This window comes from Pseudophryne corroboree, unplaced genomic scaffold (genome assembly GCF_028390025.1).
Source record: "Pseudophryne corroboree isolate aPseCor3 unplaced genomic scaffold, aPseCor3.hap2 scaffold_758, whole genome shotgun sequence".
Classification (NCBI taxonomy): Eukaryota; Metazoa; Chordata; class Amphibia; order Anura; family Myobatrachidae; genus Pseudophryne; species Pseudophryne corroboree.
Genome location: NW_026970337.1, coordinates 170141 through 193005, shown reverse-complemented (window position 1 = coordinate 193005; position 22865 = coordinate 170141). Strand labels below are relative to the sequence as shown.

The following is a 22865-nucleotide window of genomic DNA, read 5'->3' as shown; positions in this document are numbered from 1 at the left end:
TTGGCTGACCCCTAGTTTGCATTAAACACCTCCACCCTCCTTTGGTGTGGGGCTCATGTTGGCTATGCCCCAGCCCCTGAAGCATTCAAGCTGATTTCTTGCAGCAGCTGGGCACTGTAACAGCTCCAGAGCTGCTCTGTAAGGCAAGTAAAAGGGTGTGGGCCCTGCAGCACTACCTGTAGTTCGCATTGTGCGTTGGAAGGCACAAAGTAAGCAGACAGGAGGAGAAGTCAGGATAGTGCGCAAGGGCATAGAAGGGAGCGGCTCAAGAAAAGAGAAGTGGAAACAGACAGCAAACTAGGCTGGAGAGAGACCTGAGACAAAGAGATCTGAATTATACGAGAGCCGACCAGGGGAAACACAAATTATACAGTCAAGTTTCCCACATTTGGGGAAATCGCAGGAGCAGCACACCCAGAGTGCAATGGGTTAGCCTTGCCCTGGGAGAAGCACCTTCATGATCATAGTATCTCACCTGGCAGGTAAGTAGGAGTTGGGCTAGAGCTGGGGAGGGTCGCTGCTCGGGTACCCCCCTGTCAAGTGAAGGAGATCCAACTAAGGCAGCACAAGGGAACTCTCGAAAGAAGAACAAGGCTAGAGGAAAATCTGAGACAAAGAAATCTGACTTTTACCAGAGCTGACCAGAGGAAAGCACAAACACAGTCCCCCACTACCACAAATAATGCAGCTGAGTTTCCCACATTTGGGGAAATCACAGGGGTCAGCATACCCAAAATGCAATGAATGAACCTCACCCTGGGAGAAAAATCTTCATGACCATGGTATCTCCTATGCAAAATAAGTATGATTTGGAATAGGGCTGGGGAGGGCCGCTGCTCATGCACATCTCTGTCAAGTAAAGGAGATTTAACTGAGGCAGCACAAGGGAACTCTCATCTGGGGACAACAACTGCAGGGAGAACACATATTTTCAGATGAACATGGGAGGGCAGAAGGCTGCCTAATACTGAAGCACCCCCAAACAACAAACCAAATGCAACAACTAGTGCAAGCATTCCTGGGGGAAGTTCTGCAGAAGACGGATTTGCATACGGTGATGTCATCCAAGCAGTGGGTCAAAGTTGGCTTCAACCCTCATCTGCATATGAAAAGAGAAAAGGGGCGTGCAGGGCATGGCGGCCTTTTGCGCTGCTTGGATGACCCCTAGTTCGCATTAAACACCTCCACCCTCCTTTGGTGTGGGGCTCATGTTGGCCATGCCCCATCCCCTGAAGCATTCAAGCTGATTTCTTGCAGCAGCTGGGCACTGTAACAGCTCCAGAGCTGCTCTGTAAGGCAAGTAAAAGGGTGTGGGCCCTGCAGCACTACCTGTAGTTTGCATTGTGCATTGGAAGGCACAAAGTAAGCAGACGGGAGGAGAAGTCAGGATAGTGCACAAGGGTATAGAAGGGAGCGGCTGAAGAAAAGAGAAGTGGAAACAGACAGCAAACTAGGCTGGAGAGAGACCTGAGACAAAGAGATCTGAATTATACGAGAGCCGACCAAGGGAAACACAAATTATGCAGTCAAGTTTCCCACATTTGGGGAAATCGCAGGGGCAGCACACCCAGAGTGCAATGGGTGAGCCTTGCCCTGGGAGAAGCACCTTCATGATCATAGTATCTCACCTGGCAAGTAAGTAGGAGTTGGGCTAGAGCTGGGGAGGGTCGCTGTTCGGGCACCCCCCTGTCAAGTGAAAGAGATCCAACTGAGGCAGCACAAGGGAACTCTCGAAAGAAGAACAAGGCTAGAGGAAGATCTGAGACAAAGAAATCTGACTTTTTCCAGAGCTGGCCAGAGGAAAGCACAAACACAGTCCCCCACTACCACAAATAATGCAGTCGAGTTTCCCACATTTGGGGAAATCACAGGGGTCAGCATACCCAGAATGCAATGAATGAACCTCACCCTGGGAGAACAATCTTCATGACCATGGTATCGCCTATGCAAAATAAGTATGATTTGGGATAGGGCTGGGGAGGGCCGCTTCTCAGGCACATCTCTGTCAAGTAAAGGAGATTCAACTGAGGCAGCACAAGGGAACTCTCATCTGGGGACAACAACTGCAGGGAGAACACATATTTTCAGATGAACATGTGAGGGCAGAAGGCTGCCTAATACTGAAGCACCCCCAAACAACAAACCAAATGCAACAACTAGTGCAAGCATTCCTGGGGGAAGGCCTGCAGCAGATGGATTTGCATATGGTGATGTCATCCAAGCAGTGGGTCAAAGTTGGCTTCAACCCTCGTCTGCATATGAAAAGAGAAAAGGGGCGTGCAGGGCATGGCGGCCTTTTGCAGCGCTTGGATGACCCCTAGTTTGCATTACACACCTCCTCCCTCCTTCGGTGTGGGGCTCATGTTGGCTATGCCCCAGCCCCTGAAGCATTCAAGCTGATTTCTTGCAGCAGCTGGGCACTGTAACTGCTCCAGAGCTACTCTGTAAGGCAAGTAAAAGGGTGTGGGCCCTGCAGCACTACCTGTAGTTCGCATTGTGCGTTGGAAGGCACGAAGTAAGCAGACGGGAGAAGTCAGGATAGTGCGCAAGGGCATAGAAGGGAGCGGCTCAAGAAAAGAGAAGTGGAAACAGACAGCAAACTAGGCTGGAGAGAGACCTGAGACAAAGAGATCTGAATTATACGAGAGCCGACGAGGGGAAACACAAATTATGCAGTCAAGTTTCCCACATTTGGGGAAATCGCAAGAGCAGCACACCCAGAGTGCAATGGTTGAGCCTTGCCCTGGGAGAAGCACCTTCATGATCATAGTATCTCACCTGGCAGGTAAGTAGGAGTTGGGCTAGAGCTGGGGAGGGTCGCTGCTCGGGTTCCCCCCTGTGAAGTGAAGGAGATCCAACTGAAGCAGCACCAGGGAACTCTCGAAAGAAGAACAAGGCTAGAGGAAGATCTGAGACAAAGAAATCTGACTTTTACCAGAGCTGACCAGAGGAAAGCACAAACACAGTCCGCCACTACCACAAATAATGCAGTCGAGTTTCCCACATTTGGGAAAATCACAGGGGTCAGCATACCCAGAATGCAATGAATGAACCTCACCCTGGGAGAACAATCTTCATGACCATGGTATCTCCTATGCAAAATAAGTATGATTTGGGATAGGGCTGGTGAGGGCCGCTGCTCAGGCACATCTCTGTCAAGTAAAGGAGATTCAACTGAGGCAGCACAAGGGAACTCTCATCTTGGGACAACAACTGCAGGGAGACCACATCTTTTCAGATGAACATGGGAGGGCGGAAGGCAGCCTAATACTGAAGCACCATCAAATATCAAACCATGGCCCTCATTCCGAGTTGATCGCTCGCAAGGCGATTTTAGCAGAGTTACACACGCTAAGCCGCCGCCTACTGGGAGTGAATCTTAGCTTCTTAAAATTGCGACCGATGTATTCGCAATATTGCGATTACAAACTACTTAGCAGTTTCAGAGTAGCTTCAGACTTACTCGGCATCTGCGATCAGTTCAGTGCTTGTCGTTCCTGGTTTGACGTCACAAACACTCCCAGAGTTCGCCCAGACACTCCCCCGTTTCTCCGGCCACTCCTGCGTTTTTTCCGGAAACTGTAGCGTTTTTTCCCACACGCCCATAAAACGGCCTGTTTCCGCCCAGTAACACCCATTTCCTGTCAATCACATTACGATCGCCGGAGCGAAGAAAAAGCCGTGAGTAAAAATACTTTCTTCATTGTAAAATTACTTGGCGCAGTCGCAGTGCGAATATTGCGCATGCGTACTAAGCAGAATTTCACTGCGATGCGATGAAATTTACAGAGCGAACGACTCGGAATGAGGGCCCATATGCAACAACTAGTACAAGCACTCCTGGGGGAAGGTCTGCAGCAGACGGATTTGCATACGGTGATGTAAATCCAAGCAGTGGGCCAAAGTTGACTGGAACCCTCATCTGCATATGAAAAGAGAAAAGGGGCATGCAGGGCATGGCGGCCTTTTGCAGTGCTTGGATGACCCCTAGTTCGCATTAAACACCTCCACCCTCCTTTGGTGTGGGGCTCATGTTGGCCATGCCCCATCCCCTGATGCATTCAAGCTGATTTCTTGCAGCAGCTGGGCACTGTAACAGCTCCAGAGCTGTTCTGTAAGGCAAGTAAAAGGGTGTGGGCCCTGCAGCACCACCTCTTGTTCGCATTGTGCGTTGGAAGGCACAAATTAAGCAGACGGGAGGAGAAGTCAGGATAGTGCGCAAGGGCATTCTTTTCTCTTAGTCCGGGGGCAAGGCTTCAAAATGGGGTCTGCAACGGAGGAGACACAGGGGGCGTGGTCACAGCAGCTTGTCTCTACAGTCTGCACCAGCAGGAGCCTACACCATTTTTTATGATCACGCTGAACTGCAGTGCGACTGCAATTACAGCATGGTCAAGAAGGGAGGCGTCATGCTGGGTGGCCATGCCCTGTCACTGTGCAGGAGCCAGCACCGCTCACACACTAGTCCCCGGGTGCAGCCCCCAACCCCCGGGACACCCGGAGCAACAAAATGTAGATTCAGGCCACCAGGCCACGCCCCTACCTATGAAACCATGCCTCCTTTTTACCATTGCGCTGTTTATCTGCGCGCACTGCATTACAATCTCCCTCGCCACCTCTCTGGGTGTCACCAGTGATAGTGACACCTCTGCCATGCTTGTAGCAGCTGGTCCTAAGATCTACGCCTCAAGCCCTGAGTGTTTGCCCTTGTGACTTGTTGATCATCATAGCGAAGCAGATGCTTACAGAAAACTGCAGGGGCTTAGATTGAAAATAAAAACAATTGATGGGTATAAGGTAGAGAGGAGCGGGTTCGGTTCTCCGAGAACCGAATTCCCCACGAACTCCACGTGGTTTACATTGGTCCGAGGCAGGCTCGGTTGTTCCTGCCTGACTCGGAAAACCTGAACAAGGGAAAATGTCATCATCCCGCTGTCAGATTCTCGTGAGATTCGGATTCCATATAAAGAGCTGCGCGTTGCTGCCATTTTTACTCGTGCATTGAAGAGAGAGCGGAGAGGACGTGGCTATGTTCTCTCAGTGGAAATCTCAATATCAGTGCTCAGTATCAGTGGTTACTTATTGCTGCTCAGTAATACTAGTAGTGTGTCTCTCCTGCTCAGTGTCAGTTCTCAGTAGTATCCTCATCAGTGCTCAGTATCACTGCTCATTGTCTTGTGCTGCATTGTGGTGCTCAGCATACTACAGTACATTACTAATAGTCCAGTGCTGCATCTTGCTGCTCAGTGTCAGTTCTAGTATCCTCATCAGTGCTCACTATCACTGCTCATTGCATTGTGGTGTTCTGTATACTACAGTAACATAGTAATATAGTATATATAGAGGAGCGGGTTCGGTTCTCCGAGAACCGAATTCCCGACGAACTCCACGTGGTTTACACTGGTCCGAGGCAGGCTCGGTTGTTCCCGCCTGACTCGGAAAACCTGAACAAGGGAAAATGTCATCATCCCGCTGTCGGATTCTCGCGAGATTCGGATTCCATATAAAGAGCTGCGCGTTGCCGCCATTTTTACTCGTGCATTGAAGAGAGAGCGGAGAGGACGTGGCTATGTTCTCTCAGTGGAAATCTCAATATCAGTGCTCAGTATCAGTGGTTACTTATTGCTGCTCAGTAATACTAGTAGTGTGTCTCTCCTGCTCAGTGTCAGTTCTCAGTAGTATCCTCATCAGTGCTCAGTATCACTGCTCATTGTCTTGTGCTGCATTGTGGTGCTCAGCATACTACAGTACATTACTAATAGTCCAGTGCTGCATCTTGCTGCTCAGTGTCAGTTCTAGTATCCTCATCAGTGCTCACTATCACTGCTCATTACATTGTGGTGTTCTGTATACTACAGTAACATAGTAATATAGTAACATATGGTAACATAGTTTTTGAGGTTGAATAGAGGCAAATTGCCCATCGTGTTCAACCTGTTTTAAGTTGTGATGATTCTACATACTTGCTGAATAATGTTTTATGACTAGTTAGCTACTATAACTCATGTTACCCCCGGATTAACCATGTTGATATTTTAAGTATTATAACCTTGGATAGCTTTTTCATTCAGAAATGTATCCATTCCTTTTTTAAATCCAATTACAGAGTCCGCCATTACCACCTTCCCTGGCAGGGAATTCCACATCCTGATTGCCCTAACAGTGAAGATCATAGTATCTCACCTGGCAGGTAAGTAGGAGTTGGGCTAGAGCTGTGGAGGATTGCTGCTCGGGCACCCCCTGTCAAGTGAAGGAGATCCAACTGAGGCAGCACAAGGGAACTCTCGAAAGAAGAACAAGGCTAGAGGAAGATCTGAGACAAAGAAATCTGACTTTTACCAGAGCTGACCAGAGGAAAGCACAAACACAGTCCCCCACTACCACAAATAATGCAGTCGAGTTTCCCACATTTGGGGAAATCACAGGGGTCAGCATACCCAGAGTGCAATGAATGAACCTCACCCTGGGAGAACAATCTTCATGACCATGGTATCTCCTATGCAAAATAAGTATGATTTGGGATAGGGCTGGGGAGGGCCGCTGCTCAGGCACATCTCTGTCAAGTAAAGGAGATTCAACTGAGGCAGCACAAGGGAACTCTCATCTGGGGACAACAACTGCAGGGAGAACACATATTTTCAGATGAACATGGGAGGGCAGAAGGCTGCCTAATACTGAAGCACCCCCAAACAACAAACCAAATGCAACTACTAGTGCAAGCATTCCTGGGGGAAGGCCTGCAGCAGACGGATTTGCATATGGTGATGTCATCCAAGCAGTGGGTCAAAGTTGGATTCAACCCTCGTCTGCATATGAAAATAAAAAGGGGTGTGCAGGGCATGGCTGCCTTTTGCGGCGCTTGGATGACCCCTAGTTCGCATTAAACACCTCCACCCTCCTTCGGTGTGGGGCTCATGTTGGCTATGCCCCAGCCCCTGAAGCATTCAAGCTGATTTCTTGCAGCAGCTGGGCACTGTAACAGCTCCAGAGCTGCTCTGTAAAGCAAGTAAAAGGGTGTGGGCCCTGCAGCACTACCTGTAGTTTGCATTGTGCATTGGAAGGCACAAAGTAAGCAGACGGGAGAAGTAAGGATAGTGCGCAAGGCCATAGAATGGAGCGGCTTAAGAAAAGAGAAGTGGAAACAGACAGCAAACTAGGCTGGAGAGAGACCTGAGACAAAGAGATCTGAATTATACGAGAGCCGACCAGGGGAAACACAAATTATGCAGTCAAGTTTCCCACATTTGGGGAAATCGCAGGGGCAGCAAATCCAGAGTGCAATGGGTGAGCCTTGCCCTGGGAGAAGCACCTTCATGATTATAGTATCTCACCTGGCAGGTAAGTAGAAGTTGGGCTAGAGCTGGGGAGGGTCGCTGCTCGGGCACCCCTCTGTCAAGTGAAGGAGATCCAACTGAGGCAGCACAAGGGAACTCTCGAAAGAAGAACAAGGCTAGAGGAAGAACTGAAACAAAGAAATCTGACTTTTACCAGAGCTGACCAGAGGAAAGCACAAACACAGTCCCCCACTACCACAAATAATGCAGTTGAGTTTCCCACATTTGGGGAAATCACAGGGGTCAGCATACCCAGAATGCAATGAATGAACCTCACCCTGGGAGAACAATCTTCAAGACCATGGTCTCTCCTATGCAAAATAAGTATGATTTGGGATAGGGCTGGGGAGGGCCGCTGCTCAGGCACATCTCTGTCAAGTAAAGGAGATTCAACTGAGGCAGCACAAGGGAACTCTCATCTGGGGACAACAACTGCAGGGAGAACACATATTTTCAGATGAACATGGGAGGGCAGAAGGCTGCCTAATACTGAAGCACCCCCAAACAACAAACCAAATGCTACAACTAGTGCAAGCATTCCTGGGGGAAGGCCTGCAGCAGATGGATTTGCATATGGTGATGCCATCCAAGCAGTGGGTCAAAGTTGGCTTCAACCCTCGTCTGCATATGAAAAGAGAAAAGGGGCGTGCAGGGCATGGCGGCCTTTTGCGGCGCTTGGATGACCCCTAGTTAGCATTACACACCTCCACCCTCCTTCGGTGTGGGGCTCATGTTGGCTATGCCCCAGCCCCTGAAGCATTCAAGCTGATTTCTTGCAGCAGCTGGGCACTGTAACTGCTCCAGAGCTGCTCTGTAAGGCAAGTAAAAGGGTGTGGGCCCTGCAGCACTACCTGTAGTTTGCATTGTGCGTTGGAAGGCACGAAGTAAGCAGACGGGAGAAGTCAGGATAGTGCGCAAGGGCATAGAAGGGAGCGGCTCAAGAAAAGAGAAGTGGAAACAGACAGCAAACTAGGCTGGAGATAGACCTGAGACAAAGAGATCTGAATTATACGAGAGCCGACCAAGGGAAACACAAATTATGCAGTCAAGTTTCCCACATTTGGGGAAATCACAGGGGCAGCACAACCAGAGTGCAATGGGTGAGCCTTGCCCTGGGAGAAGCACCTTCATGATCATAGTATCTCACCTGGCAGGTAAGTAGGAGTTGGGCTAGAGCTGGGGAGGGTCGCTGCTCGGGCACCCCCCTGTCAAGTGAAAGAGATCCAACTGAGGCAGCACAAGGGAACTCTCGAAAGAAGAACAAGGCTAGAGGAAGATCTGAGATAAAGAAATCTGATTTTTACCAGAGCTGACCAGAGGAAAGCACAAACACAGTCCCCCACTACCACAAATAATGCAGTCGAGTTTCCCACATTTGGGGAAATCACAGGGGTCAGCATACCCAGAATGCAATGAATGAACCTCACCCTGGGAGAACAATCTTCATGACCATGGTATCGCCTATGCAAAATAAGTATGATTTGGGATAGGGCTGGGGAGGGCCGCTGCTCAGGCACATCTCTGTCAAGTAAAGGAGATTCAACTGAGGCAGCACAAGGGAACTCTCATCTGGGGACAACAACTGCAGGGAGAACATATATTTTCAGATGAACATGGGAGGGCAGAAGGCTGCCTAATACTGAAGCACCCCCAAACAACAAACCAAATGCAACAACTAGTGCAAGCATTCCTGGGGGAAGGCCTGCAGCAGATGGATTTGCATATGGTGATGTCATCCAAACAGTGGGTCAAAGTTGGCTTAAACCCTCGTCTGCATATGAAAAGAGACAAGGGGCGTGCAGGGCATGGCGGCCTTTTGCGGCGCTTGGATGACCCCTAGTTCGCATTACACACCTCCACCCTCCTTCGGTGTGGGGCTCATGTTGGCTATTCCCCAGCCCCTGAAGCATTCAAGCTGATTTCTTGCAGCAGCTGGGCACTGTAACTGCTCCAGAGACGCTCTGTAAGGCAAGTAAAAGGGTGTGGGTCCTGCAGCACTACCTGTAGTTTGCATTGTGCGTTGGAAGGCACAAAGTAAGCAGACGGGAGAAGTCAGGATAGTGCGCAAGGGCATAGAAGGGAGCGGCTCAAGAAAAGAGAAGTAGAAACAGACAGCAAACTAGGCTGGAGAGAGACCTGAGACAAAGAGATCTGAATTATACGAGAGCCGACCAGGGGAAACACAAATTATGCAGTCAAGTTTCCCACATTTGGGGAAATCGCAGAAGCAGCACACCCAGAGTGCAATGGGTGAGCCTTGCCCTGGGAGAAGCACCTTCATGATCATAGTATCTCACCTGGCAGGTAAGTAGGAGTTGGGCTAGAGCTGGGGAGGGTCGCTGCTCGAGCATCCCCCTGTCAAGTAAAGGAGATTCAACTGAGGCAGCACAAGGGAACTCTCATCTGGGGACAACAACTGCAGGGAGAACACATATTTTCAGATAAAAATCTTGGTCATGCTCTGGTTTCTCTTCAGAACGAACAAATCTTTCGCCTTTTACTAAAGATTTCCGTGGAGAGGAGCAAAACCGAGTTTTATCTCAATTTTTGCATGCCCCATCTTTTTGGGGTTTCTTTTATCGGTTTAAAGATAGAATGAGTGTGCTTTAATGTAAGCTCATTTGCATAGAAATGACAGTAAATGTTTGTTTCTTTTCAAACAGAACTTTCTTGACCATGCTACTTGCTTGAAAGATCTGGGAGCACATGGAATACAGTACAAACCATGCTTATAGCAAGGAGAAGACAGGTGAGAAATCTGCTTTCTTTCAAATTGGGCGCTCACTTTGATCTGAATGAGGACTGCTGGCACGGCACTCAGGCGACAGGTGGAATCTTGGTCATGCTCTGGTTTCTCTTCAGAACGAACAAATCTTTCGCCTTTTACTAAAGATTTCCGTGGAGAGGAGCAAAACTGAGTTTTATCTCAATTTTTGCATGTCCCATATTATTGGGGTTTCTTTTATCGGATTAAAGACAGAACGAGTGTGCTTTCTTGTTAGCTTTAATGTAAGTATATTTGCATAACAATGACAATAAATGTCTGTTTCTTTTCAAGCAGAACTTTCTTGACCATACTAATTGCTTGAAAGATCTGGGAGCACATGGAAAAGAGTACAAACCATGCTTATAGCAAGGGGAAGCCTGGTGAGAAATCTGCTTTCTTTCTTTCAAATTGGGTGCTCACTTTGAGCTGAATGAGGACTGCTGGCATGGCACTCAGGCGACAGGTGGAATCTTGGTCATGCTCTGGTTTCTCTTCAGAACGAACAAATCTTTCGCCTTTTACTAAAGATTTCCGTGGAGAGGAGCAAAACTGAGTTTTATCTCAATTTTTGCATGCCCCGTCTTATTGGGGTTTCTTTTATCAGTTTAAAGATAGAACGAGTGTGCTTTAATGTAAGCTCATTTGCGTAGAAATGACAGTAAATGTTTGTTTCTTTTCAAACAGAACTTTCTTGACTATACTAATTGCTTGAAAGATCTGGGAGCACATGGAAAAGAGTACAAACCATGTTTATAGCAAGGGGAAGCCTGGTGAGAAATCTGCTTTCTTTCTTTCAAATTGGGTGCTCACTTTGAGCTGAATGAGGACTGCTGGCATGGCACTCAGGCGACAGGTAGAATCTTGGTCATGCTGTGGTTTCTCTTCAGAACGAACAAATCTTTCGCCTTTTACTAAAGATTTCCGTGGAGAGGAGCAAAACTGAGTTTTATCTCAATTTTTGCATGCCCCATCTTATTGGGGTTTTATTTTATTGGTTTAAAGATAGAACGAGTGTGCTTTAATGTAAGCTCATTTGCATAGAAATTACAGTAAATGTTTGTTTCTTTTCAAACAGAACTTTCTTGACCACACTAATTGTTTGAAAGATCTGGGAGCACATGGAAAAGAGTACAAACCATGTTTATAGCAAGGGGAAGCCTGGTGAGAAATCTGCTTTCTTTCATTCAAATTGGGTGCTCACTTTGAGCTGAATGAGAACTGCTGGCATGGCACTCAGGCGACAGGTGGAATCTTGGTCATGCTCTGGTTTCTCTTCAGAACTAACAAATATTTCACCTTTTATTAAAGATTTCCGTGGAGAGGAGCAAAACTGAGTTTTATCTCAATTTTTGCATGCCCCATATTATTGGGGTTTCTTTTATCAGTTTAAAGACAGAACGAGTGTGCTTTCTTGTTAGCTTTAATGTAAGTTTATTTGCATAACAATGACAGTAAATGTTTGTTTCTTTTCAAACAGAACTTTCTTGACCATGCTACTTGCTTGAAAGATCTGGGAGCACATGGAAAACAGTACAAACCATGCAGTATCACAAGAGCCTTTATTTGATCTTTCATGAAGATAGAGCAGAATTGAGGACACGTCAACAATTTCTGCCGAAGGTGGTTCATCTTTCCACATGGTGCCTTTGGCCACTGACACCTTCGTTGAGTCAAAGTCTCTGGCTGTGGTCAGAACTTTGAAAATTTATGTCACCAGAACGGTTCAGATTAGGAAAACAGAGGCTCTGTTTGTCCTGTATGCTCCCAACATGATTGGGTGTCCTGCTTCCATGCAGACCATTATGCGCTGGATCTGTGGTAAGATTCAGCATGCTCATTCCACGGCAGGATTGCCGTTACTGAATTAGGTGAAGACCCATTCTACTAGAAAGGTGGGTTCATCCTGGGCAGCTGGTCGGGGAGTCTCGGCATTGCAACTTTGCCGAGCAGCTATTTAGTAAACACTTTTGCTAAGTTTTACAAGTTTGATACCTTGGCTGATGATAACCTCAAGTTGGGTCATTCGGTGCTGCAGAGTCGTACGCACTCTCCCACCCGTTCAAGAGCTTTGGTATAACCCCATGGTTCTTAATGTGACCCCAGCATCCTCTAGGTCGTATGAGAAAATAGGATTTTAATACCTACCGGTAAATCCTTTTCTCTTAGTACGTAGAGGATGCTGGGCACCCGTCCCAGTCCATACTGTGTCTGCAGTTATTACTTGTGGTTATACACATGTTGTGTTACGGTTCTGGTCAGCTTTTTGCTGCAATTGTTCATGCCGTTGGCTTGTGTTCTGTTGAATGCCACGTTCTGCGGCATGCTTAAGGTGTGAGCTGGTAAGATGCTCACCTTAGTTTAACTATAAATCCTTTCCTCGAAATGTCCGTCTCCCTGGGCACAGTTCCTATAACTGGAGTCTGGAGGAGGGGCATAGAGGGAGGAGCCAGTTCACACCCTTTGAAAGTCTTAAAGTGCCCATGTCTCTTGCGGATCCCGTCTATACCCCATGGTTCTTAATGTGACCCCAGCATCCTCTACGGACTAAGAGAAAAGGATGCCCTTGTGTACTATCCTGACTTCTCCTCCCGTCTGCTTACTTTGTGCCTTCCAACGCACAATGCGAACTACAGGTGGTGCTGCAGGGCCCACACCCTTTTACTTGCCTTACAGAGCAGCTCTGGAGCTGTTACAGTGCCCAGCTGCTGCAAGAAATCAGCTTGAATGCTTCAGGGGATGGGGCATGGCCAACATGAGCCCCACACCAAAGGAGGGTGGGGGTGTTTAATGCGAACAAGGGGTCATCCAAGCACTGCAAAAGGCCGCCATGCCCTGCATGCCCCTTTTCTCTATGGAATCCGAATCTCGCAAGAATCCGACAGCGGGATGATGACATTTTCCCTTGTTCAGGTTTTCCGAGTCAGGCGGGAACAACCGAGCCTGCCTCGGACCAGTGTAAACCACGTGGAGTTCGTGGGGAATTCGGTTCTCGGAGAACCGAACCCGCTCCTCTCTACCTTATACCCATCATTTTTTTTATTTTCAATCTAAGCCCCTGCAGTTTTCTGTAAGCATCTGCTTCGCTATGATGATCAACAAGTCACAAGGGCAAACACTCAGGGTGTGAGGCGTAGATCTTAGGACCAGCTGCTACAAGCATGGCAGAGGTGTCACTATCACTGGTGACACCCAGAGAGGTGGCGAGGGAGATTGTAATGCAGTGCGCGCAGATAAGCAGCGCAATGGTAAAAAGGAGGCATGGTTTCATAGGTAGGGGCGTGGCCTGGTGGCCTGAATCTACATTTTGTTGCTCCGGGTGTCCCGGGGGTTGGGGGCTGCACCCGGGGACTAGTGTGTGAGCGGTGCTGGCTCCTGCATAGTGACAGGGCATGGCCACCCAGCATGACGCCTCCCTTCTTGACCATGCTGTAATTGCAGTCGCACTGCAGTTCAGCGTGATCATAAAAAATGGTGTAGGCTCCTGCTGGTGCAGACTGTATGTGCGCGCAGGAAGCCGCCACCATTTTTGTGATCACAGCGGCTGAATGTGATGTCATACAGCCGCTGTGACCACGCCCCCTGTGTCTCCTCCGTTGCAGACCCCATTTTGAAGCCTTGCCCCCGCACCGCTCCATCCCTGACTTGGAAATGGAGTGTTGCTGACCCACCTCTCCCCCCCTTCCCCACCCCGATTGACAGGCAGAGGCGATCACATTCTCTGCGGGGTGCCGCAGAAAATGCAGGCACATGCGTATGCTCTTAGCAATTTTTGCAGTTGGATCGCTTATTGTGATTGCAATCCAACCTGAATCAGGCCCTATTACCTATCACAATGCGCTGCGGGCAGTACAAAATTGGGTTAATATAGGAGAAAAACCCCCAGACCTGTGCTCCTTAACTGTACCTGGTGGCTAGTGGAGCGGCTGCCCAGTAATCAGTGTCCACCGCAGTGCGCACACGGCCCACCCCCTACGGCCTCGCTCCCCTTCATCAGCGGCCTCGTGATCCGGAAGGGTGGTGTGTGTGTGACTGACCTTAGGATGAAACCGGAGCCTCCGCTGCAGTGACCCAGCAACCAGGGCACGGGAGTATACAGCGCCGCTGGGAGTGATGAAGCTGCAGTAAAGATGTCTATTAGACCTAGCCTGCTGCAGCCCTTGTAGATTCTCATAAAACAAGTTCTTCTTTTCTTGTCAAAATTAATAGCTAAGAATAGGCTGCCTGAGGCAGGCCCCTGTTAATTGGCCTGCTACTGAAGGCACCAACTACAAACTGAGCTCCCTGTTCATGGAAGCGGGGTTATAGAGGAGAATGCACTGAGCTTCTTGGGAACAGTCAAAAGCTTTGAGCCGGTTGGTGCCTCAGATCAAGATCCTACTCTACACCCCAATGTGAATCCTTGTGGAGTCCAGTGTACCCCACAGAAGAAATGAATGTGTCACACCCATTGGCAGCAACCTTAGAATAGCTGCTGACGGGCACAATTGAGAAAGGAAGGGGGGGGGGACATTTGAATCCAGCACATAGATGCAATTCAAATATGTAATTTGTACCTTCCTATTTTAAAATATAATGGATGAACCTCACCCTGTGAGAACAATCTTCATGATCAAGAGATCTAATATGTAAAATAAGTATGAGTTGGGATAGGGCTGGGGAGGGTGGCAGCTCGGGCAGCCCCTCCCCCGTCAAGTTAAGGAGATTCAACTGAGGAAGCACAAGGGAACTCTCGTCTGGGGACAACAACTGCAGGGAGACCACATCTTTTCAGATGAACATGGGAGGGCGGAAGGCTGCCTAATACTGAAGCACCATCAAATATCAAACCATATCCAACAACTAGTACAAGCATTCCTGGGGGAAGGTCTGCAGCAGACGGATTTGCATACGGTGATGTCATCCAAGCAGTGGGCCAAAGTTGGCTGGAACCCTCATCTGCATATAAAAAGAGAAAAGGGGCATGCAGGGCATGGCGGCCTTTTGCAGTGCTTGGATGACCCCTAGTTCGCATTAAACACCCCCACCCTCCTTTGGTGTGGGGCTCATGTTGGCCATGCCCCATCCCCTGAAGCATTCATGCTGATTCGGATTCCATAGAGAAAAGGGGCATGCAGGGCATGGCGGCCTTTTGCAGTGCTTGGATGACCCCTAGTTTGCATTAAACACCCCCACCCTCCTTTGGTGTGGGGCTCATGTTGGCCATGCCCCATCCCCTGAAGCATTCAAGCTGATTTCTTGCAGCAGCTGGGCACTGTAACATATAAAGAGCTGCGCGTTGCTGCCATTTTTACTCGTGCATTGAAGAGAGAGCGGAGAGGACGTGGCTATGTTCTCTCAGTGGAAATCTCAATATCAGTGCTCAGTATCAGTGGTTACTTATTGCTGCTCAGTAATACTAGTAGTGTGTCTCTCCTGCTCAGTGTCAGTTCTCAGTAGTATCCTCATCAGTGCTCAGTATCACTGCTCATTGTCTTGTGCTGCATTGTGGTGCTCAGCATACTACAGTACATTACTAATAGTCCAGTGCTGCATCTTGCTGCTCAGTGTCAGTTCTAGTATCCTCATCAGTGCTCACTATCACTGCTCATTGCATTGTGGTGTTCTGTATACTACAGTAACATAGTAATATAGTATATATAGAGGAGCGGGTTCGGTTCTCCGAGAACCGAATTCCCGACGAACTCCACGTGGTTTACACTGGTCCGAGGCAGGCTCGGTTGTTCCCGCCTGACTCGGAAAACCTGAACAAGGGAAAATGTCATCATCCCGCTGTCGGATTCTCGCGAGATTCGGATTCCATATAAAGAGCTGCGCGTTGCCGCCATTTTTACTCGTGCATTGAAGAGAGAGCGGAGAGGACGTGGCTATGTTCTCTCAGTGGAAATCTCAATATCAGTGCCCAGTATCAGTGGTTACTTATTGCTGCTCAGTAATACTAGTAGTGTGTCTCTCCTGCTCAGTGTCAGTTCTCTGTAGTATCCTCATCAGTGCTCAGTATCACTGCTCATTGTCTTGTGCTGCATTGTGGTGCTCAGCATACAACAGTACATTACTAATAGTCCAGTGCTGCATCTTGCTGCTCATGTTGGCTATGCCCCAGCCCCTGAAGCATTCAAGCTGATTTCTTGCAGCAGCTGGGCACTGTAACAGCTCCAGAGCTGCTCTGTAAGGCAAGTAAAAGGGTGTTGGCCCTGCAGCACTACCTGTAGTTTGCATTGTGCGTTGGAAGGCACAAAGTAAGCAGACAGGAGAAGTCAGGAGAGTGCACAAGGGCATAGAAGGCAGGGGCTCAAGAAAAGAGAAGTGGAAACAGACAGCAAACTAGGCTGGAGAGAGACCTGAGACAAAGAGATCTGAATTATACGAGTAGCCGACCAGAGGAAACACAAATTATGCAGTCAAGTGTCCCACATTTGGGGAAATCGTAGGAGCAGCACACCCAGAGTGCAATGGGTGAGCCTTGCCCTGGTAGAAGCACCTTCCTGATCATAGTATCTCACTTGGCAGGTAAGTAGGAGTTGGGCTTGAGCTGGGGAGGGTCGCTGCTCGGATACCCCCCTGTCAAGTGAAGGAGATCCAACTGAGGCAGCACAAGGAAACTCTCGAAAAAAAACAAGGCTAGAGGAAGATCTGAGACAAAGAAATCTGACTTTTACCAGAGCTGACCAGAGGAAAGCACAAACACAGTCCCCCACTACCACAAATAATGCAGTCGAGTTTCCCACATTTGGGGAAATCACAGGGGTCAGCATACCCAGAATGCAATGAATGAACCTCACCCTGGGAGAACAATCTTCATGACCATGGTATCTCCTATGCAAAATAAGTATGATTTGGGATAGGGCTGGGGAGGGCCGCTGCTCAGGCACATCTCTGTCAAGTAAAGGAGATTCAACTGAGGCAGCACAAGGGAACTCTCATCTGGGGACAACAACTGCAGGGAGAACACATATTTTCAGATGAACATGGGAGAGCAGAAGGCTGCCTAATGCACCCCAAACAACAAACCAAATGCAACAACTAGTACAAGCATTCCTGGGGGAAGGTCTGCAGAAGACGGATTTGCATACGGTGATGTCATCCAAGCAGTGGGCCAAAGTTGGCTGGAACCCTCATCTGCATATGAAAAGAGAAAAGGGGTATGCAGGGCATGGCGGCCTTTTGCGGCGCTTGGATGACCCTTAGTTCGCATTAAACATCTTCCCCCCCTGTCGGTGTGGGGCTCATGTTGGCTATGCCCCAGCCCCTGAAGCATTCAAGCTGATTTCTTGCAGCAGCTGGGCACTGTAACAGCTCCAGAGCTGCTCTGAAAGGCAAGTAAAAGGGTGTGGGCCCTGCAGCACTACCTGTAGTTTGCATTGTGCGTTGGAAGGCACAAAGTAAGCAGACAGGAGAAGTCAGGAGAGTGCACAAGGGCATAGAAGGCAGCGGCTCAAGAAAAGAGAAGTGGAAACAGACAGCAAACTAGGCTGGAGAGAGACCTGAGACAAAGAGATCTGAATTATACGAGTAGCCGACTAGAGGAAACACAAATTATGCAGTCAAGTGTCCCACATTTGGGGAAATCGTAGGAGCAGCACACCCAGAGTGCAATGGGTGAGCCTTGCCCTGGGAGAAGCACCTTCATGATCATAGTATCTCACCTGGCAGGTAAGTAGGAGTTGGGCTAGAGATGGGGAGGGTCGCTGCTCGGGCACCCCCCTGTCAAGTGAAGGAGATCCAACTGAGGCAGCACAAGGAAACTCTCGAAAAAAGAACAAGGCTAGAGGAAGATCTGAGACAAAGAAATCTGTCTTTTACCAGAGCTGACCAGAGGAAAGCACAAACACAGTCCCCCACTACCACAATTAATGCAGTCGAGTTTCCCACATTTGGGGAAATCACAGGGGTCAGCATACCCAGAATGCAATGAATGAACCTCACCCTGGGAGAACAATCTTCATGACCATGGAAACTCCTATGCAAAATAAGTATGATTTGGGATAGGGCTGGGGAGGGCCGCTGCTCAGGCACATCTCTGTCAAGTAAAGGAGATTCAACTGAGGCAGCACAAGGGAACTCTCATCTGGGGACAACAACTGCAGGGAGAACACATATTTTCAGATGAACATGGGAGGGCAGAAGGCTGCCTAATACTGAAGCACCCCCAAACAACAAACCAAATGTAACAACTAGTAAAAGCATTCCTGGGAGAAGGTCTGCAGAAGACGGATTTGCATACGGTGATGTCATCCAAGCAGTGGGCCAAAGTTGGCTGGAACCCTCATCTGCATATGAAAAGAGAAAAGGGTTATGCAGGGCATGGCGGCCTTTTGCGGTGCTTGGATGACCCCTAGTTCGCATTAAATACCTCCACCCTCCTTCGGTGTGGGGCTCATGTTGGCTATGCCCCAGCCCCTGAAGCATTCAAGCTGATTTCTTGCAGCAGCTGGGCACTGTAACAGCTCCAGAGCTGCTCTGTACGGCAAGTAAAAGGGTGTGGGCCCTGCAGCACTACCTGTAGTTCGCATTGTGCGTTGGAAGGCACAAAGTAAGCAGACGGGAGAAGTCAGGATAGTGCGCAAGGGCATAGAAGGGAGCGGCTCAAGAAAACAGAAGTGGAAACAGACAGCAAACTAGGCTGGAGAGAGACCTGAGACAAAGAGATCTGAATTATACGAGAGCCGACCAGGGGAAACACAAATTATGCAGTCAAGTTTCCCACATTTGGGGAAATCGCAGGAGCAGCACACCCAGAGTGCAATGGGTGAGCCTTGCCCTGGGAGAAGCACCTTCATGATCATAGTATCTCACCTGGCAGGTATGTAGGAGTTGGGCTAGAGCTGGGGAGGGTCGCTGCTCGGGTACCCCCCTGTCAAGTGAAGGAGATCAAACTGAGGCAGCACAATGGAACTCTCGAAAGAAGAACAAGGCTAGAGGAAGATCTGAGACAAAGAAATCTGACTTTTACCAGAGCTGACAAGAGGAAAACACAAACACAGTGCCCCACTACCACAAATAATGCAGTTGAGTTTCCCACATTTGGGGAAATCACAGGGGTCAGCATACCCAGAATGCAATGAATGAACCTCACCCTGGGAGAACAATCTTTATGACCATGGTATCTCCTATGCAAAATAAGTATGATTTGAGATAGGGCTGGGGAGGGCCGCTGCTCAGGCACATCTCTGTCAAGTAATTGAGATTCAACTGAGGCAGCACAAGGGAACTCTCATCTGGGGACAACAACTGCCGGGAGAACACATATTTTCAGATGAACATGGGAGGGCAGAAGGCTGCCTAATACTGAAGCACGCCCAAACAACAAACCAAATGCAACAACTAGTACAAGCATTCCTGGGAGAAGGTCTGCAGAAGACGGATTTACATACGGTGATGTCATCCAAGCAGTGGGCCAAAGTTGGCTGGAACCCTCATCTGCATATGTTGAAGATACAATTTGTGAATTGCATTTAACACTATCTCCCTTTCCTGGGGAGAAGATGGTAGGGCCGATTTGAAAAACCGGCGAGGAGGCACCTCTTCGAATTTCAGCTTGTAACCCTGAGAAACAATTTCTATTGCCTAGGGATCCACCTGCGAATGAACCCAGATGTGGCTGAAAACTCGAAGACGTGCCCTCAACTGGGCGGACTCCTTTAGCGGAGCCCCAGCGTCATGCGGTGGATTTTGTAGAGGCCGGGGAGGACTTCTGTTCCTGGGAACTAGCTGTGTTGTGCAGCTTCTTCCCTCTGCCCTTACCTCTGGCAAGAAAGGACGCACCTCGTACTTTCTTGTTTCTCTGTGATCGAAAGGACTGCATTTGATAATGTGGTGCTTTCTTAGGCTGTGAGGGAATATAAGGCAAAAAATTTGATTTACCAGCTGTAGCTGTGGAGACTAGGTCCGAGAGACCTTTCCCAAACAATTCCTCACCCCTGTAAGGTAAAACCTCCATATGCCTTTTTGAGTCGGCATCACCTGTCCATTGCCGGGTCCATAGGACTCGTCTAGCAGAAATCGACATAGCGTTTATTCTAGAACCCAGTAGACTAATGTCACTTTGAGCATCTCTCATATATAGGACAGCATCTTTTATATGCCCTATGGTCAATAACATAGCATCCTTATCTAGGGTCTCAATCTCTGCTGATAAGGTATCTGTCCATGCTGCCACCGCGCTACAACCCCGGCCGACGCAATTGCCGGTCTGAGTAAGGTACCAGAATGTGTGTAAATGGACTTTAGGGTAACCTCCTGCTTGCGGTCAGCAGGGTCCCTGATGGTAGCCGTATCCTGGGATGGCAGCGCTACCTTTTTGGATAAGCGTGTCAATGCTTTATCCACCCTAGGGGAGGATTCCCACCGTATCCTGTCCATTGGCGGGAAAGGATACGCCATAAGAATCCTTTTGGGAATCTGCAGCTTTTTGTCTGGAGATTCCCAAGCTTTTTCACATAATTCGTTCAACTCATGTGAGGGGGGAAAGGTTATCTCAGGTTTCTTTCCCTTATACATGTGTACCCTCGTGTCAGGGACAGGGGACTCTGTGATGTGCAAAACATCTTTTATTGCAATAATCATATATCGAATACATTTAGCCAATTTTGGCTGTAACTTTGCATCATCGTAGTCGACACTGGAGTCAGAATCTGTGTCGGTATCTGTGTCAACTATTTGGGATAGTGGGCGCTTTTGAGACCCCGAAGGTCCCTGCGACATAGGGACAGGCATGGGTTGACTCCCTGACTGTTCCCTAGCTTCAGCTTTGTCTAATCTCTTGTGTAATAAGTTTACATTAGCACTTAAAACATTCCACATATCCATCCAGTCAGGTGTCGGCGTTGTCGATGGAGACACCACATTAATTTGCTCCTGCTCCTCTCTAGGAGAGCCTTCTACCTCAGACATGTCGACACACGTGTACCGACACACCATACACTCAGGGAATCCTCTTATCTGAGGACAGTTCCCCAACAAGGCCCTTTGGAGAGACAGAGAGAGAGAGTATGCCAGCACACACCCCAGCGCTATATGACCCAGGAAAAAAACACAATAATTTTATGTTTACCCAGTAGCGCTGTATTTCCATATATATATGCGCCTAATTATGTGCCCCCCTCTTCTTTAAGACCCTCTTTCTACCGTGGTATAAGCAGGGGAGAGTCCGTGGAGCTTCCCCTCAGCGGTGCTGTGGAGAAAATGGCGCTGGTGAGTGCTGAGGGAGAAGCCCCACCCCCTCAGCGACGGGCTTCTGTCCCGCTCAAATATAGTAAAAAAAATGGCGGGGGCTCTTATATATATATACAGTGCCTAGCTGCATATATATTTATTTTGCCAAAGAGAGGTCTATATTGCTGCCCAGGGCGTCCCCCCTGCGCCCTTCACCCTTACACTGACTGCCGTGTGTGAGGTGTATTGGAGCAATGGAGCACAGCTTTACTGCTGTGCGTTACCTCAGTGAAGATCATGAAGTCTTCCGCCGCCTCTGAAGTCTTCTTTTCTTCTCATACTCACCCGGCTTCTATCTTCCGGCTCTGCGAGGGGGACGGCGGCGCGGCTCTGGGACGGACGGCGAGGGTGAGACCTGCGTACCGATCCCTCTGGAGCTAATGCTGTACAGTAGCCTAAGAAGCAGAGCCTATCAACTCACAGAAGTAGGTGTGCATCTCTCCCCTCCGCCCCTCGATGCAGGGAGTCTGTTGCCAGCAGGCTCCCTGAAAATAAAAAAATCTAACAAATATACTTTCTGTCAGGAAACTCAGGAGAGCTCCCTGAAAAGCACCCAGTCTCCTCTGGGCACAGTAGTAAACTGAGGTCTGGAGGAGGGGCATAGAGGGAGGAGCCAGTGCACACCCAGATCTAAAGTCTTTCTTAAAGTGCCCATGTCTCCTGCGGAGCCCGTCTATCCTTACGGAGTCCCCAGCATCCTCTAGGACGTAAGAGAAAAATTATGCTGGCAGAAAAATCCAATTGAGTGATTAAACAGCTCCAGAGCTGCTCTGTAAGGCAAGTAAAAGGGTGTGGGCCCTGCAGCACTACCTGTAGTTTGCATTGTGCATTGGAAGCCTAGTTTGCTGTCTGTTTCCACTTCTTTTTTCTTGAGCCCCTCCCGTCTATACCCTTGTGCACTATCCTGACTTCTCCTCCCGTCTGCTTACTTTGTGCCTTCCAATGCACAATGCAAACTACAGGTAGTGCTGCAGGGCCCACACCCTTTTACTTGCCTTATAGAGCAGCTCTTGAGCTGTTACAGTGCCCAGCTGCTGCAAGAAATCAGCGTGAATGCTTCAGGGGCTGGGGCATGGCCAACATGAGCCCCACACCGAAGGAGGGTGGGGGTGTTTAATGCGAACTAGGGGTCTCGCACAATGCGAACTACAGGTAGTGCTGCAGGGCCCACACCCTTTTACTTGCCTTACAGAGCAGCTCTGGAGCTGTTACAGTGCCCAGCTGCTGCAAGAAATCAGCTTGAATCCTTCAGGGGCTGGGGCATAGCCAACATGAGCCCCACACCGACGGAGGGTGGAGGTGTTTAATGCGAACTAGGGGTCATCCAAGTGCCGCAAAAGGCCGCCATGCCCTGCACGCCCCTTTTCTCTTTTCATATGCAGACGAGGGTTGAAGCCAACTTTGACCCACTGCTTGGATGACATCGCCATATGCAAATCCATCTGCTGCAGGCCTTCCCCCAGGAATGCTTGCACTAGTTGTTGCATTTGGTTTGTTGTTTGGGGGTGCTTCAGTATTAGGCAGCCTTCTGCCCTCCCATGTTCATCTGAAAA

At 48.9% G+C, this 22865-nt stretch overlaps 22 non-coding genes and 1 pseudogene across 22 annotated transcripts; 5 read left to right on the top strand and 18 right to left on the bottom strand.

Moving 5' to 3' along the window:
- Positions 1–327: 327 nt before the first annotated feature.
- LOC135040685 (U1 spliceosomal RNA) lies at positions 328–490 on the bottom strand. The gene has a single exon (XR_010234535.1). It is a non-coding gene; the product is annotated as a U1 spliceosomal RNA (small nuclear RNA).
- Positions 491–642: 152 nt separating this feature from the next.
- LOC135040758 (U1 spliceosomal RNA) lies at positions 643–806 on the bottom strand. Its single transcript, XR_010234586.1, has one exon. It is a non-coding gene; the product is annotated as a U1 spliceosomal RNA (small nuclear RNA).
- Positions 807–1480: 674 nt separating this feature from the next.
- On the bottom strand, positions 1481–1643 carry LOC135040673 (U1 spliceosomal RNA). Its single transcript, XR_010234523.1, has one exon. It is a non-coding gene; the product is annotated as a U1 spliceosomal RNA (small nuclear RNA).
- Positions 1644–1795: 152 nt separating this feature from the next.
- On the bottom strand, positions 1796–1959 carry LOC135040775 (U1 spliceosomal RNA). The gene has a single exon (XR_010234603.1). It is a non-coding gene; the product is annotated as a U1 spliceosomal RNA (small nuclear RNA).
- A 698-nt stretch (positions 1960–2657) lies between these two features.
- LOC135040714 (U1 spliceosomal RNA) lies at positions 2658–2793 on the bottom strand (annotated as a pseudogene).
- Positions 2794–2945: 152 nt separating this feature from the next.
- On the bottom strand, positions 2946–3109 carry LOC135040778 (U1 spliceosomal RNA). Its single transcript, XR_010234605.1, has one exon. It is a non-coding gene; the product is annotated as a U1 spliceosomal RNA (small nuclear RNA).
- Positions 3110–6349: 3240 nt separating this feature from the next.
- On the bottom strand, positions 6350–6513 carry LOC135040773 (U1 spliceosomal RNA). Its single transcript, XR_010234601.1, has one exon. It is a non-coding gene; the product is annotated as a U1 spliceosomal RNA (small nuclear RNA).
- A 670-nt stretch (positions 6514–7183) lies between these two features.
- LOC135040716 (U1 spliceosomal RNA) lies at positions 7184–7346 on the bottom strand. The gene has a single exon (XR_010234553.1). It is a non-coding gene; the product is annotated as a U1 spliceosomal RNA (small nuclear RNA).
- A 152-nt stretch (positions 7347–7498) lies between these two features.
- Positions 7499–7662, bottom strand: LOC135040755 (U1 spliceosomal RNA). The gene has a single exon (XR_010234583.1). It is a non-coding gene; the product is annotated as a U1 spliceosomal RNA (small nuclear RNA).
- A 671-nt stretch (positions 7663–8333) lies between these two features.
- On the bottom strand, positions 8334–8496 carry LOC135040708 (U1 spliceosomal RNA). The gene has a single exon (XR_010234547.1). It is a non-coding gene; the product is annotated as a U1 spliceosomal RNA (small nuclear RNA).
- A 152-nt stretch (positions 8497–8648) lies between these two features.
- LOC135040774 (U1 spliceosomal RNA) lies at positions 8649–8812 on the bottom strand. The gene has a single exon (XR_010234602.1). It is a non-coding gene; the product is annotated as a U1 spliceosomal RNA (small nuclear RNA).
- Positions 8813–9483: 671 nt separating this feature from the next.
- LOC135040676 (U1 spliceosomal RNA) lies at positions 9484–9646 on the bottom strand. The gene has a single exon (XR_010234526.1). It is a non-coding gene; the product is annotated as a U1 spliceosomal RNA (small nuclear RNA).
- Positions 9647–9790: 144 nt separating this feature from the next.
- LOC135040738 (U5 spliceosomal RNA) lies at positions 9791–9906 on the top strand. Its single transcript, XR_010234566.1, has one exon. It is a non-coding gene; the product is annotated as a U5 spliceosomal RNA (small nuclear RNA).
- A 270-nt stretch (positions 9907–10176) lies between these two features.
- LOC135040742 (U5 spliceosomal RNA) lies at positions 10177–10292 on the top strand. Its single transcript, XR_010234570.1, has one exon. It is a non-coding gene; the product is annotated as a U5 spliceosomal RNA (small nuclear RNA).
- A 286-nt stretch (positions 10293–10578) lies between these two features.
- Positions 10579–10694, top strand: LOC135040740 (U5 spliceosomal RNA). Its single transcript, XR_010234568.1, has one exon. It is a non-coding gene; the product is annotated as a U5 spliceosomal RNA (small nuclear RNA).
- Positions 10695–10968: 274 nt separating this feature from the next.
- On the top strand, positions 10969–11084 carry LOC135040745 (U5 spliceosomal RNA). Its single transcript, XR_010234573.1, has one exon. It is a non-coding gene; the product is annotated as a U5 spliceosomal RNA (small nuclear RNA).
- Positions 11085–11359: 275 nt separating this feature from the next.
- Positions 11360–11475, top strand: LOC135040752 (U5 spliceosomal RNA). The gene has a single exon (XR_010234580.1). It is a non-coding gene; the product is annotated as a U5 spliceosomal RNA (small nuclear RNA).
- Positions 11476–16452: 4977 nt separating this feature from the next.
- Positions 16453–16616, bottom strand: LOC135040721 (U1 spliceosomal RNA). Its single transcript, XR_010234556.1, has one exon. It is a non-coding gene; the product is annotated as a U1 spliceosomal RNA (small nuclear RNA).
- Positions 16617–16767: 151 nt separating this feature from the next.
- Positions 16768–16931, bottom strand: LOC135040655 (U1 spliceosomal RNA). Its single transcript, XR_010234506.1, has one exon. It is a non-coding gene; the product is annotated as a U1 spliceosomal RNA (small nuclear RNA).
- Positions 16932–17595: 664 nt separating this feature from the next.
- LOC135040683 (U1 spliceosomal RNA) lies at positions 17596–17759 on the bottom strand. The gene has a single exon (XR_010234533.1). It is a non-coding gene; the product is annotated as a U1 spliceosomal RNA (small nuclear RNA).
- A 152-nt stretch (positions 17760–17911) lies between these two features.
- Positions 17912–18075, bottom strand: LOC135040784 (U1 spliceosomal RNA). Its single transcript, XR_010234612.1, has one exon. It is a non-coding gene; the product is annotated as a U1 spliceosomal RNA (small nuclear RNA).
- Positions 18076–18746: 671 nt separating this feature from the next.
- On the bottom strand, positions 18747–18909 carry LOC135040681 (U1 spliceosomal RNA). The gene has a single exon (XR_010234531.1). It is a non-coding gene; the product is annotated as a U1 spliceosomal RNA (small nuclear RNA).
- A 152-nt stretch (positions 18910–19061) lies between these two features.
- On the bottom strand, positions 19062–19225 carry LOC135040779 (U1 spliceosomal RNA). The gene has a single exon (XR_010234606.1). It is a non-coding gene; the product is annotated as a U1 spliceosomal RNA (small nuclear RNA).
- Positions 19226–22865: the final 3640 nt, after the last annotated feature.